At 37.7% G+C, this 9,165-nt stretch overlaps 1 non-coding gene across 1 annotated transcript; it reads left to right on the top strand.

Annotated features, from left to right (window-relative positions):
- The first annotated feature begins 1,752 nt into the window (after positions 1–1,752).
- Positions 1,753–1,852, top strand: LOC115899831. Its single transcript, XR_004059432.1, has one exon. It is a non-coding gene; the product is annotated as a small nucleolar RNA U13 (small nucleolar RNA).
- The last annotated feature ends 7,313 nt before the right edge of the window (positions 1,853–9,165 follow it).

Below are 9,165 nucleotides of genomic sequence, written 5' to 3'. Positions count from 1 at the left end.
AAGTTCAGAGAACTTCAGAGATTTTCCAATATTACACTTCTTGAGATGATAAGAGCCAACATTTGAGTATTCTGGCTTTTTAAAACCAGAATTATTTTGGTTTCTTTCTCTGCTCTCCTGAACTATTTCCTGGAAATATTCCATTTCCCACTATTCTATCTATATTCCTATCAACAGGAAAGACGATGATAGGCAGGGAGGCACACATCTTCCAGTTTAGGGCAAGACTGTGAAATTGGTTCACATAAATACTGCTTATTTCTTATGGGACAAAATCTAGTCATATGCGTACATCTATTTAAATGGGATGCTAGGAAATGTATTCTTTAACTGGTTATCAAATCAATAATTGGCTGTTCTTACAGGCCCCACCACAGCTTGCTCTAAATGCTGCAGTAGAACTATTCAATTCTGTAAGCTGATCCCCAGAGTTCATTGATCCTCACAGTAAGAAACAAACTAATAACAACAAAAACAAAAGAAGAAGAAGAAGGAAGAGGAAGAGGAGGAGGAAAGAAGAGAAAGGAGGAGGAGCAGGAAGAGAAGATGGCAAGAAGAGAAAGAAGTAGTTGTTTATCCCCATAGTCAATGACAAAAACTCATTTGTAAAATTCAAAAATACTTAACACATGGGTCTCCCTAGCCAATAGATCTGTGGCATTGTACAGAGAAGAACTAAAGAAAATACCTCCTTTTGGAGCAAGCAAAAACAGAAATAGTGCCTGAAGGAAGTAAGTAACCACTGTTGTCATGGTCACTTATAAATCAGATAAATTGTGGCTTGTAGTCTAGGACTTTGTTAAACGTCACCAAAAAAAAAGTCATTGCAAAGATTAGTGTACTTTGGTAATGTTAAATTTTTATAAATTTCATCTCCAGAAGCTGAAATTTAAAACAGTGGTATTATAAGAAAAGATAATTCCTGAAGTTTTTTAACCAATTCGTTAAATAATGAGGAAACAAAATCCCCATAAAGGTAGACCCTAAATAAATATTATGTTTTGAAATAATCCTCTTCTTAAAAAGTATCACTTGAATAATCATTTTCTAAGTTAGAAAGCAATATATTTCAATTAGAAAAAATTGGGCAAATGTTTTAGAACCTCTACTCAATTTATTGACTGGGTAAATATCACATACAATTTGTATAATTATTTAAAGATGATCAAAAGGGACAAAATAATGTTGAGGCATAATGTGATTTGATTAATAGTTTTTTTTTTTTTTTAAGTACAAAAGTGAGATATATTAGAGAAAGGAAAAATGATTGGAAGCAACCAAAACCAGGACTCAGAAGACAGCATCATTTTTCTTCTGGTTTCTACTCTGTCTGAACAGAGCTTTGAGTTTCAATCTTCCCCAATACTATATCTCATCCTTTACCACTATCTTTCTCCCTTAAAGCTATTGAGGGAAGAGTCAGGGGGATGACAAGGAATGGAAGATAGCTGAGAAAAATGATTAATAGAATTCTAAAATCTTACATAGTTAAAAAGAAGTTACTATAGGGGTATCCTCTATATTCTAAAGTATGTGAACTTAGCTATACCTCAGAAAATTTATGCCATGTTCTCAAAAATCTTTGTTTCATTTTTCCTTTAGTTATAATTTCAGATAATTTCGTCCTTTTGCTCATATGGTGTTTTCCATTTTATCTGAAACCTATGCCACATAAATAAAATCACTGCAATTTTATCTCTATCTATCTATCCATCTATCAATCATCTATAGTTAGTTGAAAATGTATAGGGAATCCTTTTGCAGTTCATAAGCATGATGATTGGGTTTTCACACTCCTGTGTGAAATGTACCTTCCTCAAGCCTTGTTATAACATCAGCACATTACCTAACATGGAAAAAAAAATGTATACAGAAGCAACTTATACCATAAACAATAAGTAGCTTAGAAATACATTTTTCTCACGTCCAGCTAAGACGTAATTTCTAGTCTTTCTGGCTAGCAAAACACTATGATTTCAAGTATTTTTAATTTTTCATTTATTGTTCCCAAAATATAAATGGATATGGCTCAAAGATAAATCAAAAGCATAAGATTAGATTCATGGGCTTATGATAAAGTCCTTAATCCTGCTTTCAAAATTCCCTTTACAATTGTCTACAAACTATTAAAATGTGAGAGGAAAATGCTCATGCCAGAAAAGATAGCTAAAGAAAAGTATCACCCATATACTAGAAAACTGGTGGAATTTCTGTTAGATACAATGTCAAAGACACCATTTTGAGTCAAATCAAATAAAAAAGATAAATCACTATAACACTAATTAGCAACATTTTACATGATCCCACTTCCTCAGCTTTCTTTCAAGTATATAGTATTTTTAATCAGTATTAAGAGTAAAACCCTAAGTAGACTCCTTCAAATGCTACCCATTAATTTAGAAAGGAAAATTACACAGCCTTCATTAAACATTATTTGGATCTCTATCACCATCAAGAAACAAGAACATTTTAAAAACAGTCATTACCAAAATTAATTTCTTCCCACAATGTTCCTGGGTAACTGAATCATCAACTGGTACCCTACTAGGAGTCTCCCTTTCATCTGAGGTCACCCAATCATAAAAATTCCTTTGTGAAAATTTTGATTGGAGAGCCATACTTATTATCAACAAAAGCCAACTCAAGTATTTTAATACATGCAGTTTATTAAACTGTATGAATTTGATGATGCAACAACATAAAACAATTTTTTTTTCTCCTTACAGCACTCTTCTTTATTTGATATGGTTTGGTTCTGTGTCCCTACCAAATCTCATGTTGAATTGTATTCCCAGTGTTGGTTGTGGAGCTTGGTAGGAAGTGATTGTATCATGAGGGTGGTGTTCATGAATGGATTAGCACCATCCCCTCAGTGCTGTTCTCATGATAGTGAATTAGTGAGTTATTGTGAGATCTGGTTGTTTAAAAGTGTTTAGTGTACACCTCCCACCTCTCTCTCTCGCTCCTGCTGTAGCCATGTAAAGCGTGCTTGCTTCTCCTTCGCCTTCTGCCAAGATTGTTAAGTTTTCTGAGGACTTCCCAGAAAGAGAAGCCACTATACTTCCTATACAGCCTGCAGAACTGTGGGCCAATTGAAACTCTTTTCTCTGTAATTACCCAGTCTCAGGTATTTATTTATAGCAGTGCAAGGATGGACAAATAACACTATGCAAAAGTTATTCCTAGAGTAAATGCAGAGATTAAACAATCACCAAACATCCAGTTGTTGAAAAATATGACAGTCTTTCCTTGGGGCATCCTGTTTTCCATGAGTTATTCACGTGGGACCCCATTTTGCTTGGCATGTAATGGTAGGAAGTCCCCTTCCTCTCCTATTTTCCTCCTACCAAGAACTCCTAATTTTAACCTTTTATTTTTTTCCCTGGGCCTTTATGTTTATAGACAAAAATCTGTGTTGTGTTGGGTTATGGTTGGGGATAGCATAGCTTGTTCAACCCATTCTTAAGTCCTGAGAAAGGAGTTTAGCTCCAAATGTCTTTTTACTGCTTATATAACATATGTGGATTTTTTTTCCTTGGCTTCAGCCTCTAATTCCCACTTCTGTTGTGACAAGAATCTCACATTCAACATGTTCTTAGACATGGAGGCTTTTGTAATTCAAAGATATGACAATGCTGTGAAAGCATTCTGCAGCCAACAGTGTTGGAAGCAACAATCTGACAAAAATTCTTAGAAAAGTCAACAAGCAAGAGAATAATCCAAGTTAGGGAAGAACTATTTAGACATGAAAAATTGGCTTTATACATTATTAATAGTGATGATGCATCTAAAATAGATGATTTTTTACTCCCTCTATCCATAAGTGGAATTTATTTTCTCTTCTCTTGAATCTAGACAGGCTATGTGATAGCCTGAACAACTCAATATGGTGGAAATGATGCTGTGTCTGTTTCTGAGAGATTGGCACCCTCCATTTCCTGACACCTACAACACTTGCCATGTATATTCCACTGCCCTGACACTACCATTCTGAATAGACCATGTAGAAAAATTGCTTGGAGCATTCCAGAGACTTCACAAAAAGAAAACATTTCTTAGCCATCCAGCTATCCCAGGCCCCAGTCCATTGAAGCACTCCATAGAGAGCCATGATAAAAAAGACAAGCTACCCCCACCTGGACCTGTCCAAACTGCAGATTCATGAACAAATGTGATGATAGTTGATATTTTAATCCACTCGGTTTTGGGGTTATTTGATACATAAGCAGAACATAGAGTATAAGCAGAACATACAGTACAGAAAATAAAGTAACATATAAAAAACAAACCAATAAACTCCCTGAAAGAAATGTTTTAAGAAAGTGATAAAAATTATGAGGACATTATAGCTTTGAGGTAAAGATATAGAAAACTTGACATAAAAGTAGAAACTTGAGAAAGAGAAAATATACCTTGCTCTTGTTTCTACATGATATGGCCATAAATTTTATTTCTCTAGAATATTTTTCAGTTTAAAAGTCATAAATCTGTTTCAAAGGAAGGCAGTCCATCCCTTTAAATATAGAAGAATAGAAGAAAAACACAGAAACATGAGAAACATTGTTATATCTCATATACCTGTGTTACATCAAATTACAAAGAGTATAGAAAATTTGAACAATAAATTAAGGTTGAGTGAAGTCACATTTGCTTTTGAACTCCCCAAATATGATATGATACCTTCTTCTTTCCAAGTGTTCATTAATATTTTTTAAAAAATTAATATTTCACGAGGCTAAAAATAAAACATTGCTAAATATAAGACAGGGAAACTAAAAAGTTTCATTCTCTAACCATGTTATTGAAAGTATATGTTAAAGTTTAAACCATGCTTACAGAACACTTGGAAATAACCCCTTTTCTCCAACACTGCCTAATACATGGTATAGACACCCTCTAAAACACTTTTCAACATCTTAATATTTATTGATGCAAAAAAGGACAGTAAAATTACAGCGGCAAGAAAAAATGTATGTGAAAACTTGGAGACAAAAGGCACAGTTTTACTCATAAATAAATAGCCTAAATAGCTTACTTTAATAATAAAGCATTAAACCTTTTAGATAAAAATTAAAGTAGTTTTATTTATTTTAAAAATGTGTTTTCCATTTTTATTTCATTTTGAAATAATTAAAGAATAATGAGGGGGGTGGAGCAAGATGGCCGAATAGGAACAGCTCCAGTCTCCAAATCCCAGCCCGAGTGACACATAAGACCGGTGATTTCTGCATTTTCAACTGAGGTACTGGGGACATCTCACTAGGGAGTGGCGGACAATCGGTGCTGGTCAGCTGCTGCAGCCTGACCAGCGAGAGCTGAAGCAGGGCAAGGCATCACCTCACCTGGGAAGTGCAAGGGGGAAGGGAATCCCTTTTCCTAGCCAGGGGAACTGAGACACACAACACCTGGAAAATCGGCTAACCCCCACCCCAATACCGCGCTTTAAGCAGCGGGTACACCAGAAGAATATATCCCTCACCTGGCCAGGAGGGTCCCACGCCCACGGAGCCTCCCTCATTGTTAACTGCAGTCTGCGGCGATCTAACCGCGAGGCAGCAGCCAGGCTGGGGGAGGGGCGCCCGCCATTGCTGAGGCTTAAGTAGGTAAAAAAAAGCCGTTGGGAAGCTCGAACTGGGTGGAGCTCACAGCAGCTCAATGAAACCTGCCTGTCTCTATAGACTCCACCTCTGGGGGCAGGGCTTAGCTAAAAAACAACAGGGGAAACAGCAGAGGCCTGAGCAGACGCGAACGACTCAGTCTGACACCTTTGAAGAGAGCAGTGGATCTCCCAACACGGAGGTTGAGATCTGAGAAGGGACAGACTGCCTGCTCAAGTGGGTCACTGACCACTGAGTAGCCTAATTGGGAGACATCCCCCACTAGGGGCAGTCTGACACCCCACAACTCACAGGGTGGAGTAAACCCCTGAGAGGAAGCTTCCAAAGTAATAATCAGACAGGTACACTCGCTGTTCAGCAATATTCTATCTTCTGCAACCTCTGCTGCTGATACCCAGGCAAACAGAGTCTGGAGTGGACCTCAAGCAATCTCCAACAGACCTATAGCTGAGGGTCCTGACTGTCAGAAGGAAAACTATCAAACAGGAAGGACACCTATACCAAATCCCCATCAGTACATCACCATCATCAAAGACCGGAGACAGATAAAACCACAAAGATGGGGAAAAAGCAGGGCAGAAAAGCTGGAAAATCAAAAAATAAGAGCACATCTCCCCCTGCAAAGGAGCGCAGCCCATCGCCAGCAATGGATCGAAGCTGGTCAAAGAATGCTTTGACGAGATGAGAGAAGAAGGCTTCAGTCCATCAAACTTCTCAGAGCTAAAGGAGGAATTACGTACCCAGCGCAAAGAAACTAAAAATCTTGAAAAAAGAGTGGAAGAATTGACAGCTAGACTAATTAATGCAGAGAAGGTCACAAACGAAATGACAGAGATGAAAACCATGACACAAGAAATACGTGACAAATGCACAAGCTTCAGTAACCGACTCGATCAACTGGAAGAAAGAGTATCAGCGATTGAGGATCAAATGAATGAAATGAAGCGAGAAGAGAAACCAAAAGAAAAAAGAAGAAAAAGAAATGAACAAAGCCTGCAAGAAGTATGGGATTATGTAAAAAGACCAAATCTACGTCTGATTGGGGTACCTGAAAGTGAGGGGGAAAATGGAACCAAGTTGGAAAACACTCTTCAGGATATCATCCAGGAGAACTTCCCCAACCTAGTAGGGCAGGCCAACATTCAAATTCAGGAAATACAGAGAACACCACAAAGATACTCCTCGAGAAGAGCAACTCCAAGACACATAATTGCCAGATTCACCAAAGTTGAAATGAAGGAAAAAATCTTAAGGGCAGCCAGAGAGAAAGGTCGGGTTACCCACAAAGGGAAGCCCATCAGACTAACAGCAGATCTCTCGGCAGAAACTCTACAAGCCAGAAGAGAGTGGGGGCCAATATTCAACGTTCTTAAAGAAAAGAATTTTCAACCCAGAATTTCCTATCCAGCCAAACTAAGTTTCATAAGTGAGGGAGAAATAAAATCCTTTACAGATAAGCAAATGCTTAGAGATTTTGTCACCACCAGGCCTGCCTTACAAGAGACCCTGAAGGAAGCACTAAACATGGAAAGGAACAACCGGTAGCAGCCATTGCAAAAACATGCCAAAATGTAAAGACCATCGAGGCTAGGAAGAAACTGCATCAACTAATGAGCAAAATAACCAGTTAATATCATAATGGCAGGATCAAGTTCAGACATAACAATATTAACCTTAAATGTAAATGGACTAAATGCTCCAACTAAAAGACACAGACTGGCAAACTGGATAAAGAGTCAAGACCCATCAGTCTGCTGTATTCAGGAGACCCATCTCACATGCAGAGACATACATAGGCTCAAAATAAAGGGATGGAGGAAGATCTACCAAGCAAATGGAGAACAAAAAAAAGCAGGGGTTGCAATCCTAGTCTCTGATAAAATAGACTTTAAACCATCAAAGATCAAAAGAGACCATGAAGGCCATTACATAATGGTAAAGGGATCAATTCAACAGGAAGAGCTAACTCTCCTAAATATATATGCACCCAATAAAGGAGCACCCAGATTCATAATGCAAGTCCTTAGAGACTTACAAAGAGACTTAGACTCCCATACAATAATAATGGGAGACTTCAACACTCCACTGTCAACATTAGACAGATCAATGAGACAGAAAGTTAACAAGGATATCCAGGAATTGAACTCATCTCTGCACCAAGCGGACCTAATAGACATCTATAGAACTCTCCACCCCAAATCAACAGAATATACATTCTTCTCAGCACCACATCGCACTTATTCCAAAATTGACCACATAATTGGAAGGAAAGCACTCCTCAGCAAATGTAAAAGAACAGAAATTATAACAAACTGTCTCTCAGACCACAGTGCAATCAAACTAGAACTCAGGACTAAGAAACTCAACCAAAACCGCTCAACTACATGGAAACTGAACAACCTGTTCCTGAATGACTACTGGGTACATAACGAAATGAAAGCAGAAATAAAGATGTTCTTTGATACCAATGAGAACAAATGATACAACATACCAGAATCTCTGGGACACATTTAAAGCAGTGTTAGAGGGAAATTTATAGCACTAAATGCCCACAAGAGAAAGCAGGAAAGATCTAAAATTGACACTCTAACATCACAATTAAAAGAACTAGAGAGGCAAGAGCAAACACATTCAAAAGCTAGCAGAAGGCAAGAAATAACTAAGATCAGAGCAGAACTGAAGGAGATAGAGACACAAAAACCCTCCAAAAAATCAATGAATCCAGGAGTTGGTTTTTTGAAAAGATCAACAAAATTGACAGACCGCTAGCAAGACTAATAAAGAAGAAAAGAGAGAGGAATCAAATAGATGCAATAAAAAATGATAAAGGGGATATCACCACCGACCCCACAGAAATACAAACTACCATCAGAGAATACTATAAACACCTCTACACAAATGAACTAGAAAATCTAGAAGAAATGGATAATTTCCTGGACACTTACACTCTCCCAAGACTAAACCAGGAAGAAGTTGAATTCCTGAATAGACCAATAGCAGGCTCTGAAATTGAGGCAATAATTAATAGCCTACCAACCAGAAAAAGTCCAGGATCAGATGTATTCACAGCTGAATTCTACCAGAGGTACAAGGAGGAGCTGGTACCATTCCTTCTGAAACTATTCCAATCAATAGAAAAAGAGGGAATCCTCCCTAACTCATTTTATGAGGCCAACATCATCCTGATACCAAAGCCTGACAGAGACACAACAGAAAAAGAGAATTTGAGACCAATATCCCTGATGAACATTGATGCAAAAATCCTCAATAAAATACTGGCAAACCGGATTCAGCAGCACATCAAAAAGCTTATCCACCATGATCAAGTGGGCTTCATCCCTGGGATGCAAGGCTGGTTCAACATTCGCAAATCAATAAACATAATCCAGCATATAAACAGAACCAAAGTCAAGAACCACATGATTATCTCAATAGATGCAGAAAAGGCTTTTGACAAAATTCAACAGCCCTTCATGCTAAAAATGTTCAATAAATTCGGTATTGATGGAACGTACCTCAAAATAATAAGAGCTATTTATGACAAACC

The sequence above is a fragment of the Rhinopithecus roxellana genome, chromosome 9, assembly GCF_007565055.1.
Source record: "Rhinopithecus roxellana isolate Shanxi Qingling chromosome 9, ASM756505v1, whole genome shotgun sequence".
Lineage (NCBI taxonomy): Eukaryota > Metazoa > Chordata > Mammalia > Primates > Cercopithecidae > Rhinopithecus > Rhinopithecus roxellana.
The sequence above is the reverse complement of the archived record's forward strand: the minus strand, read 5'-3'. Positions and strand labels throughout refer to the sequence as shown.